This window comes from Python bivittatus, unplaced genomic scaffold, assembly GCF_059951505.1.
Source record: "Python bivittatus isolate LINGU-HERP-01145 unplaced genomic scaffold, Pbiv_v1 ctg000700_np1212, whole genome shotgun sequence".
Taxonomy (NCBI): domain Eukaryota; kingdom Metazoa; phylum Chordata; class Lepidosauria; order Squamata; family Pythonidae; genus Python; species Python bivittatus.
The window spans coordinates 18,377,853-18,390,082 of NW_028277098.1; the positions used below are offsets into that span (position 1 = coordinate 18,377,853).

The window sequence follows — 12,230 nt, forward strand, 5'->3', positions numbered from 1 at the left end:
CACTCACTTATGGGAGAGACTTTTCCGATCATCCCAGGTAGACTCAAGCACCAGCATTTCTTTTTCTAGAAATGAAGTAACAAAAGTGCTCTAGGAGATGTTACTGTTTCAGGCAAATGAACAAAACAAATGGCAGCTGCGCTGATGTAAAAATATAATATCTGGAATCGTTTGTAATTGGCCGCTTCTTAATGCTACTTAACTCTGACAACATAGGCAGTTTCAGCTTGGCTAATAGTGCAGCATTAAGCATAGCTCTTCCCTTGCTTGTCTAATACTCATTTCTTAGATGGGGCCACAAACATCTCACTTCCTTTGGACTCTTAGGTCCTACGAACTGCTTGAGTCAAAATCATCCCCAGCCTCATTATAGCAGCAGCAATTTTCTGGTAAGATGTTTAGTTCATCAGCCTTGCTTCATCCTTATCATCTAAATAGGAGTCATCCTTCTAACCTCTACTGATAGAAATCTCCAAACCTCTGAGAGATTTATCCTCACCCAATATGATTTAACTCAAAGACATAAACTCAATTTAATGTGTAAATAATGTAATTGGTACCCTAAAAAGTGAAGTTATCTCTTCACCAGTCTTTCTGCCTATAGATGGAGACCGCATGCATGCATTTGTGTATATGTGTGTATGAAACAACATCCTAGGAATGGTCAGTTGGGAATGGTAATTAATAGGTGGCATTAAACCTTTCCTACATGAGGAATGAGAATTAAAAAAAAAAAAACCCTCAGTCATTAGCCTGGATTTAATCTGCTGAGGGAGATGGCCTTCACACCTGAGCCACTGTCACAGCGTGGTATTCTTTCAATTAAATCCTTGCTTGTCTAAAGCAATGACAGTTTGGAGGACAAGATCAGGGCACGCACTAATGAAAGTCCCTGCAGAACGAGGGCATTAGGCAGGAGCTGTTACAAGAAACAAACCACGCAATCTGTCTTTCAAATTCTCTCTTAAGCAGGCATTAGGTTACCTTATCCAGTTTCTCAGCACAATTTCAGCCATGTACAGCAAGGATGTACGAGATCTTCTGATCTGTAAATGTACAAACAATATTCTAAGACAACCCAATGTCTATCATTTGTTAGTAATGCATTTGGGGGCATGGATATATGATACGAATTTTGCATATGATACACGTTTTGCCTAAGTCTCCAATACTAAAAGACACCAATACTGAGGTTGATGGATTTCTGTCTACCTTGTCCAGTCTTCTCTTAATGCTTGGTATAAAATTACTCCATTCTTGCTATGCCACTACACTATGTGCATGCTACAGCATAGCAGCAAATTAGGCCAGAGGAGAAACAAGGTTTTGCTGCAACATCCCCCATAATAAACACAGCTCCTACTTTAGTATGCCGTAACAGAGAGTTCTGATAAGTCAAGATGAGAACAAATGTTAGCCTTCCGAGGTTAGATAATAGTGCATCTGGAGAAAATTTCAAATGAACATCAAAACAAGAAAAAGTATCTAATTTTCAAGGGTATGGGCAGATGAGTTTATTATTATTTTTTACAGTCTCCATGGTATTTTTCAAACTTTGTTATTTTAATGATGCATTTAATACAAACATGCTCCTAAAAACACAGTAAATATAATTCACTCTTACTCAGTCATGAATGGAACTTAGATGGCTCATAATAATGCTATGTTATTTTCTGTATTTCTTGTTCCTACAATAATGCATCTTATATACATGAAGGACAGAGTGCAGAACCATTACTGTCAGTTCCTAGTTTAGCCATCTTCTGTCCCTCTGCTAGCTGATTTGCAACTATTTCTACATGCTTTCTATTCAGCCAGGCTATTTATGTCTAAATTTTCTTGTACCTTCCTTTTAGGAATGATTATGCTTGCCCCAAACCGATGGGTGCAAGCTTTTTCAAACAGACACAGGAGATGAAAGCTTATGAAGAAAAGAGACTCTCCAAAGGACATTGCTGCATTTTGAAAAGGTTGGCACAGAGCATTATATTCAGATGAGAAATAGCATATCTAGCTTGAAATCAGCTGGTTGATAGGGAAATATCTACAGTTGTATTTTTATCACCATTTGTGTTACTTCAGTAGACTAATATCTGTACCAGGGATAGGGACCTATAGTTTTCCAGGAGTTGCTGGATTTCCATCAGTCTCAGTTAATATGATCAAAAGTCAGAGATGATAGGACTTGTTTTTCAACAACATCTGGTAGGCCCGCATCCCTGGTCTCCAACCCTAAGTGTAACTTCTTCCAAAAATAATTCCGGTGCTAGATTGGAGTCTTCTACAATATCAATATTTATATGATGAATCACAGAGAAGAATGGAATGTGCTAAATAACTAGACTGGCCGGTTTTCCAAAATTCTTTTTAACACGTACGACAAGTGGGTACATATGCAACTAGAATTTTCTGATTTGGTTGAAGTTCAATGTAACTGATTATGTGTATAATATGATTTCAGCGAATCCCAGACAATATTTTATGGACAGATTACTATAAAGCTACTAAATTAATCTGTGAAAACTGTTAGGGAGGGCATCTGCAGAGACTAAGTACGATACCAGCATATGTTATGGTCCTGTCCTTGGATCAAGCTTCCAAATTAAATACAAATTATATAAAATGCTGATAGCTAAAATCTGAGTGGTAAATTTAGTTTCCGAAAATGTTCTGTGGCATGCCCTGTACAGGTGTAAAAATGATATAAGAATTTTTGTTGATTATTTTGAAAAGGTATTTTACTTAGTAAAAGTAACGTCGTTTTGCCCAGATCCAGTAGCAGCTCTCAGGACTTCAAACTGTTGAGAAAGTTCTGTATGTGAAACATGGGTTCAACTCCTTTGCTGTAAGTAGGGATATAAGAACCAGTCTATTTGCAGTCCAAGTAATTTTCATGTGGGTCTGTCCAAAAGCCTGTTCCATATTGTTTTCCATTTCAGTCTCTAAATGTTAACATAGCTATTCTTTTTGATATATTTAGATCAGCCTGTATGCATCTTAATAATAATAAAAAAATATGTAAATCTTGCTTCCAGTTTTTTTAAACCAACGATTGTAAAAGTCAGTGAATAACATCCCTATCCCACCTTAAATGGGTGGATTTGCTTTAAAAAGTAAAAGTAAATTCCATAGTCATCCCTATATTTTCCTTTATTGTATAATGGGAGAAATTCCTTCTTATTTTTTTTTCTAAGAAAGTTTCACACATAGATACACTCATAACAAAGCAGTATTTTATGTATATCAATAGGCCACTTTATGTTTAATCCACATATAGAACATTCCTATCAATTCCAGCAACTTCAACCATAATCTCAGTTTGCCCATTTAACCACAAATAATGAAGCATGTATAGAGAGTAAGGAAGATGACCATGATGGAGATATGCAGGCTCTGTTGCCTCAGCAACAGGGGCTAAAGCATTTTTTAACTACAGAATGTTCAGATAAGGTTTAGAAGTGGTTCCGACAGACAGACTTGTAAGATTCTGTTATTATAGTCAATCTCAGTAAAAGTAGTTGTAGACATTCTGTGGAGTTGATTTCATGGTTTGATCTATCTAGTAGGGCTGACAGCATACTGGTATCAAAACTACATAAAGCATTTTCATACCTGTGTGACTCTTCCCTGAATTACTGTGAAAAGGATATGAAGGAGGATAGCATTTCTAAGCAAGACAAGTCTTAAATGGCACAGCTGAAACTAAATATGTAAGTGATGGCAAAGGACTTGTCTCACCAGGGTTTTCTGTTCCTGGCCTGAAGATCTCAGGGACAGTCCTTTCCTTTACCCTCTATAATAGCTGAGCCAGATTAGTTAGTTTGATTGGTTGGTTGACTGATTATGTACCATCAAGTTGGTGTTAACTCTTAGTGACCATATGGATAGACTTCCAGGATGATCCGTCCCCAACCTGGCCCTTTAGGTCTTCCAACAGTGCACGCATCTCTGCTATAATTGAGTCCAGCCAGGTAGTGAAATTGGAAAGTGGGCTGGAACCTGGTTGGCATTTCACAAGCGAAGTATGCTGAGTTGTTATGGCACTCTAAGGATGGAAAAAGTCATTGAGAAAGTGGATAAGATTGTTTCCAAGTGGCCTTTCCTTATATGCTGATCCCGGGGGATTCCTTGGTTTCCTGAGAAGCTTTGAGAAATAAAATGGTAGAAGAGATGCCAAGTATGTTGGTGGAAGACGAGTGGTACTGAACTTGACTGAACATGGGTATGAGCTCATGTTTCAACTTATATAGTGGCAATAACAATAGTGAAGCATGCTTACTTCTATATTTTCTTCTGGAGAAGAAAACCCTGGCAACCGTTAATTCACACTCATCAATTCCCAGTTAGCCAACTGCTTTATGTTGTATATAGGCTGCCTTTGAAAATGACATAGAAGTTGAAGTTGGTTCAGAATGCAGCAGCGTACACACAACACCCATGCTGCAGTCTCTGTACTGATTACCAGTAGGTTTCCAGGTACAATTCAAAGTGATGGTTTTGACCTATAAAACCCTTTTGACATATAAGTTCTACAAAGAACCTGCACACTTGCAGGACCATCTACTCTAAGTGAGTTCTACATGTTCAGTGTGCATGTCATGGTTGAGGATGCAGAGAGTTCCTCCCTTTCTGCAAGAGTTTTGGAGTAGATCAAGGAATTCGTTTTTGTGTGTTGGCTCCTACTCTTTGGAACAGCCTTCTGTTGGAAATCCAGATACTGCCATCTCTTCTGACTTTCAGAAAAGCTGTAAAAATAAATGCATCTTTGATTAAGATTTCATCATTGGACACCTATCAGCTTAATATGCTTGAGTGAATGATTCAATAATTTTATGTCCTAATGTATTATCATACTATTATATTTCTACTATATAATATTTTTTATTGTATGCCACCATGAGTCTTTGCAGAGTGTGGTAGTGTAAAAATATAACAATTAAATAGATGGAGAGATAAATACATGAATAAATAGAGGCAGCTACAAAAAAGATGGAGGCTCCCATCCAGTATGACTGAGGACATTATGATCTCTCCAATGCTGAAATAAAATTAATTGCCAGTCTGTTCATAGACATACAATAAATGCTTTATAAATTTTGAGCAGGATTTTTGGAAGAAAGGTTGATGAGACTTCTTATACCAATCTTTCTCATGATCATTAGATTCCTACTACTAACAGAAATGGAAAATCGTGTTCTTCAGGAGGTTCTTGGGAGGATGGGGAAGCAATGAAGCTACCCTCCACAAAATATATAATAAAGCATATGTGGAATAAATGAATATCTGTGTGAGTGCCCCTAGCCTGGCACCCAGCATGGTCTGCAGGTCTAACTGAAAAGTTTGCCAGTCCCTGTTATATATCAAACAATGTCTAGTCTTCAGTAAGCAAGCAAGATAAATTTGTACACACAGTTCTCTGAAAGTTTTCATTAGCACAGCTCACAACACATTTACACAGTCTGTAATTTACATGGTAACTCTGTGAAAACAAGAACAAGCAGTAGGACTTAAACCTCACTATAACTCTATGGACTGATGGTGGGAGCATATCTGTGACCATTCAAGAAATGAAATGGACATTACAAATCATGTAAGTGCTTCTTTGGGGGAGGAAGAAAGCTTCAGTGGTAGAATTCAATTTCTTTCAAACATCATTGAGAAAAAGTAGGGCATTCCAAATTAAGGCTGAAGAAAAGTGACAACTTTGTGTGTGTGCATGTATGTGTGGTTCATTTCAAAACCCTTGGTTTGTGCTACTAATGTTCTCTAGAATTCCTCTCCTCTCCTCCCTCTCTCCTCTCCTCTCCTCTCCTCTCCTCTCCTCTCCTCTCCTCTCCTCTCCTCTCCTCTCCTCTCCTCTCCTCTCCTCTCCTCTCCTCTCCTCTCTCTCATCAGCCAGTGAATGTCATCTAGTTTTGTCAGATTTTGCTTCAGCCATTTCTGACATATCAAGCCAAGACAAGCTTTGAAGAGGTTGCAAGATGACCAGATACAGTTTATGAATGCCAGGCACATGATAGAAGTGATATTAGCCTACCGTAAGGAGAACAGTTTTTACTTGGAGAACGATGGAATGTAACTGTGAAGTCATTTTGCTTGTACATCTTTAAAAGTTTTCCTAACAAGAATAGTTATTTTTATTCAAGGTTTATTTAGTTAATTCCTTCCTTTGTGTTTTGCCATTAAAAAAATAGATGTCTTTTACTTGAGTGTTTATTTAGCACAGAGGCTAAGAGACTGGTCTGCAAGTGCGAAACTCATTGTAAATCATATTTTTTCCATATGTTCCAACACCATTCTGACTTGGCTTCACCCATTTCTTCTCCCTTCAGGATGGAGAATATTAGTTTGACTTCCCTTCAGAAAGGCCAGATAAACATTTTGGTAATAAGGATATTTATTGCTGTTGCTGCAAAGTAGAACCTAAGACAAAATATTGCAGTATAAATGCCTGAGCCAGCCATGCCTGCGAGAAGGATGCTCTAATCCTTTCATTTTTCCCACACCCGTAATGCACGAGAGACAGTCTGGTGCAGTGGTTAAGGCATTAGGCTAGAAACCAGGAGTCCGTGAGTTCTAGTCCAGCCTTAGGCACAAAGCCAGCTGTCTGACCTGGGGCTAGTCCCTCTCTCTTGGCCCTAGAAACCAGGCAATGGCAAACCATTTCTGAAATCTTGCCAAGAAAACTGCAGGGACTTGTCCGGACAGTCACCAGGAGTCAACACTGACTTGAAGGCACACATGCACACGCGCACACACACACACACACACACACACACATAGAGTAATCCATGGCCATTTAGCATACTCAATCCTGATTGGACTGTTGCTTTTCTTTCATCTTAGGTTTTTTTCCCTAAAGGAAACTTCGGCATTCTCCTGAACTCCCTCATCTCTTTTTCCCCTTTCTGTTGGCCCACATTGGCTACAACCTTGTTACTATCAGTGATAACACATACAATATTAAGGCATCTGAAATGGTTGTTCCATTTTAAATATTGTACAAATGTAACACCAACTCTGGAGATAGGCTAAAGAAGCCTAATCAGAGACAAGACAAAGGCTTTTTTTGTGGGAAGATCTCTATGAATGCTTTGAGATACATTGTTTATCTTCAGTGAATCCACTGGTTCCAGACTCAGTCTTCTAGATGAAGTGCAGGTAGCTCTTCAGGTTGGGAAACTAAAGGATACTGTGTAGAACAGCAACACATGCCCCAGATGCAATGGGCAATAAATGAAATAAAAGAACAAAAACATTTTTTTCCTCAAAATTATATTGATTGTGAGGGGCCTAGCAAGTATTTTGGAACAATGATGTGACCCACAGGAAATTCAATTTTTTGTGAGCAATTATAATGTGTTTGAAATTTGTTAGCAATCCCACACCTAATCCAGTGGGTACAAGGGCACCTGCAGCAGGGAGTAAAGGATGAAACACATGTCATGACATTGTGACTGAAGTGCTGCTGCTTTTGTACATGCAGATGTAAGGGGCAGAACTTACATGAAGTCACAATTATGAAGTCACAGCTCACCATTTGTGCTATATTTACTCAACTGATTAGACAGGCTTGGGAGAGGTTGCTAGCCTGATGTATTTTAACCCTTTCTGTCCTGCCTGCCCAGGTCTTCCCTTTTGTTTCTCTCCATTCCTGTTCAGCTACCTCTTTCTCTTGCCTCATACCTTTCAATTTTTTTCTCCCTTTTCCTTCCCCTCCCCTCCCCTCCCCTCCCCTCCCCTTCCCTTCCCTTCCCTTCCCTTTCCTTCCTCCATTTCCAACCTGTTTTTTCCCCTTCCTTTTATGTGGCAACTACCAGAAGGAAGGGAAAGTATATGTGAGACAGGCCCTGTCTTTGGCCCTGCACTGAAGATGTTACCTAGCCAGGTAACGAAACGTTTGCAAGAAAACAACCAAGCTCAGAGAACCCCAAGGACTCCACCTGTCTTTTTCTTTTCCCTTTGGAATGTGGCTTCTAGTGGGTATACAGTGTATCTAGTGGGTATCTAGTGTATATAGTGTACATATCATACATGCACACATATAAACAAGCACACACCATGTTTACTAGATGGGGGAATCTCCAGGATTGATTTCAGGAGGACTTGTGAGTCCTAGGCTGCAAAAATGGGGAAGCTGGTCATTGCATAAGAGTTTTGTCTCTGTTGATCATTTTCTTTTTCTTTATTCTTCCTTTTGATGTGTTTATGGTGGTGGGGGGAGAGAGAATCCTTTTGCATTTGCAATAATCTTTCTTTTTGGTAAATACAGTACCCATGCCTGCAAATCAGTGGTTTGTGTAATTTTGATAACTAGTGAATAACATTGACTTAATTAGAAGTACAAGAGAAAAGAGAGTGCTAAAATTCTATTCGCTATGAATTTGATCATAGAATAAGAATTAACATGCTAACCAGTTGAGTATATATGCTTTGTAGCAAGTCACCATATGGTAAAGTTTCTTGTGGGAGAGAGTGACTCAGGATTCTGAGGAGCAATTTTGATGACACCAATGACATTTCTTGAATCTGAAGCTTCTACATTTCTAGGTTGTCACTAGATTTTGCCTCAAGCACAGTTGAAAGCACAACTGTGAGCTTATTCCACAGATGAAATATCTGAGGAACTTGGAGAAGCCACAACTAATCCAAGTCTTCCAGTCTATGTTCAATGCTTGCTTATTAATCCTCTGAATTCAGTTTTAACAATGAACAAGGGTAATTTTAAATATTTCAGATTTGTGTCTTGGTTTTTTGGGGGGAGTGGGGGATATTATTACTATGCCTAAAGATTTCATTGTATGCTCTGTAACTCCAGAGTGGCAAACATCTATAAGATATAATGCAGATACAAGAATATATATCATCTTAGTTTGACCACAGTGGTTCAACCTGCCCCATGACAGTTTCATACCTAGAGTAATGATCTGTCTTTCATTTTCAATAGAAATCAGATATACGTCTGTGCAGTGCACAATTTTCATGCTACTCACATTTTTCTTCTATCGATTTCCAGTGTTCGGATCCTGTTTTATTGAAAGTATCTTCCCCTCCTAGTGCAAAATGTCAGCTCAGTTTACAAAATATCACATCTTTTCCATCACTGGTTTCTATTCAATTAAGTTGCTCACCCAAGCCAATGTTAAAATTACAGGACTTGCTGGAGAAAAGTAGCAATGTTTGTTGATTCCTTGTGTTTCATCCAAATGAGACAGATTATGACAAGTGCCACTGTTTGCAACAACTGACAAGCTGGCTGTGTATAACATGCATGTTTTGTTGATATCAAACTTACATAGCCAAAATATATGTGTATCTTGGTTCTACATATGCTTATTTATGTAACCTCTCAAGCTTCACACCAGGATTACTGCAGTATCTAGAGATTATTTTCCTTCTATTATTATTGAAATTTAGCTTGATGCCAGACCCAAGAAAACCTATATCCTATTTTAGATAACAGACCCAAGGTGGGGCCAAATAAAAGTCTTCATCCAAATAGCGGCAGCAAGAAGAAATAATAATATAAATGTAGTATGTTCTATCTTCCAATATATAAAAAGGCTCATGCAAGTCTGTCATTTAGGTTTTCTTACAATTAATTCATGATTTGAGCTCTCATTGCCTTATCCACAATATTGTTTCTTTCTAGAATGCTAAACGGTGTTACTAAAATGCTGTGACTGGGAAACTGGTTAACATGCATTTTTTAGATGTTGTACTTGTTTATTTTTGCATGTGTCACTTAGAGAACTTTGTATTCATAGGCAGTAGAGAACAATTTCTAATAAACAAATAAAGAGTATAAAATAGCTGCTGCCTATCAGTGAGTCAGTTTCATCAACCATTGTTTAAACTTGGTGGTACTTTATAATTTATGGATGCATATTTTTTTCTTTGCTGGTCAATAATAGAATTTTATCCAGTCTCAACAATCTTTCATGATATAGCAGATTCTGCTTAATGTAACTAAGAGATGGCTATGGGGCATAGAAAGGATCTCTGGTACCCCCATTTTCCACCCCCACCCCAATGTTGAGATCTCCATTTCATTTGATCAAAGTGGATCTGGCATGACAATGTGCTCTTCTAAATTATTAAAAGTGGCACTTTTGGATGATTGGATGCTGAGCTGCTCTTAGGTGGAAGCCACCTCTCCCTTCATCAATGACTCAGAAGACAGGAAGAGAACTTATTCTTATTGATAGTTGGGACTGACAGATAAGAATTGGCAAAGCAGGAAGGTGTTATATTAGACTTATCTATATTCGTTATTAGCAGGAGTAAATGCCCTCCAGATGGTTTGGGCAATACATCTCATCATCCTTGACCATTCACTGTGCTGGATTGAATTAATGGGAGTGCAGCCCAATACTAGGAGGGCACCAGGTTGCCTTTCCCTGATATAGGAGCATAAACTAAATCTACATCTACAGGGATGTTGTAAGGGAAGATGGAAAACCTTGGAAAAGGGATAGAAAAAATGGCAACGCATAATACTTTTCCTAGAATGGTTTAACCTGCAATAACATTTCCTATGTTAAATTCTAAATCAAAGAGAAACTCCTTTCTTTTTCAGTTCCCTCTTCTATCTCTTTGCAAATCATTCCTTGTCTTCCTCAGACGTACTTCCTCCCAGCACAGTCAGAGAGCCTCTTGCAGGGAGAATCTGTTGTGTGAGCCTTGGCACCCATTTTTATGGAAAGCATGGGCCAGGAAGGCTGAAATTTGGCCCAGTCCATGGCTTTAAAAATGGCTCAATCATGGATAGGTTTCTGTCTCCACAAGAGGAATTTTAGGGTGTGGATGCAGCCAGCTGTAAGGCTAACTGATCCTGTCAGCCTTCAAGGTAGACCAGACTAGGAAACCAAAGTCATGCAGGCCAATACTACATATATTGTAAAATTATACTAACAGAATCTTGCAACCCCCTCCCTTCCTTTATCTTCATGTAAACTAGGGAGAGGCTTGTCTGAGATGTTTATGTACATTACATTTCTGCCCCAGACTCAGTTTTTTTTCATCTGACTGTTGCCATAGCAGCAGCTTTTCCTCCTGTCTCTCAAGGCCATTCCCTCTGTCCTCTACAGATCCATACCTTTAGAGATGTCCCACTTCAGGAGGAAGGCAGCTTCTTGCTTGAGCATAGCTTCTTTTGAAGGTTCTCCCCCATCTCCAGGTTTTCATGCTGCTGCATAGTATTCAGTGAGTGTCCTACCATTCCCCTCTTTGCACCAGTCAGTACACATTCCAGCTGACTAATTGGGGAAGGGGTCTGAAAAGGGCATCTAACCAGTACCCTGACCCTTCTTTTGCATTTGTGGGTTTCGGTAAAGGAAGAGATAAACAGAGAAGCCAACAGGCCGTAGCATGGAGGCACATCAGAGCTATCCCTCAGAGCAATGAGAAAACAAGGAGGAAATAGCAGTGGTTTCTTCATCTCAGAAGAACAGACAAAAACTCCAGGAGCTAGCGCAGGGGAGGAGTTTCTGCCAATGGGAAATTGTACGTTGCGCAACTCCAGAGGAAATACTTCTAAAATGTTCTTGCAGTATTTTCTCTAGAGCAGGAGAATCAGCTCAGCGGGCAAGCTTGTCACAACATGGGGACACATAACTTGGAGACTAATCTGCATCTCTCTTAGGTGTGAAGGGACTATAACCAGGAGCCTGTAGAATTGTTTTTGGAAAGCTATGAATGATCCTTGATGCTAATTTTAAAAAACAAAAGCAAAAACCAACCCTGAGTTATTTAGCTCTGTGTTATGCTTGTGCACAGTTATGATTTCAGCCTTTTGTTTTTCCCACAGCAGTATTTTATACTTCTACAAACCACAGATGCTGATATCTCAGTCTTGCACATAGGGGGTATCATTTTTGCTAGCTTGTAGATTCACAATAGAGAAAGGTAGGATGGAAATTCAAACAGCCTTTTAAAATTCAGAAAGTTGCTGTTGAGATGTAAGTGAAAGAAATACTGTCAGACGTTTATTTCATTCTGTAGGACATATTTGATAGTCTGAGTTCAGAACTGGCCCTACTGTTAAACTGAGTAAGGTAGCCACTTTGGACAATAAATGCTGAGAGACCAAAAAGAGCAATGAAGTTATGGAGAATGTATTTGATTATGTGTTCACATGGTATGTCCTGAATACCTTAAACTAGCCTGTGGTCTTCTGATATAATGGAAGAAATAACCACATCTGAAATAAGATTTACTTGTCTCTTCTT

The 12,230-nt window shown here is 38.9% G+C and overlaps 1 long non-coding RNA gene across 1 annotated transcript; it reads right to left on the minus strand.

The window, feature by feature from the left end:
- Nucleotides 1-2,977: 2,977 nt before the first annotated feature.
- LOC148214138 (uncharacterized) lies at nucleotides 2,978-11,381 on the minus strand. Its single transcript, XR_015798452.1, has 3 exons — nucleotides 11,099-11,381; nucleotides 8,994-9,053; nucleotides 2,978-4,745 (listed from the first exon to the last, which is right to left on the minus strand). It is a non-coding gene; the product is annotated as an uncharacterized LOC148214138 (long non-coding RNA).
- Between the last annotated feature and the right edge of the window lie 849 nt (nucleotides 11,382-12,230).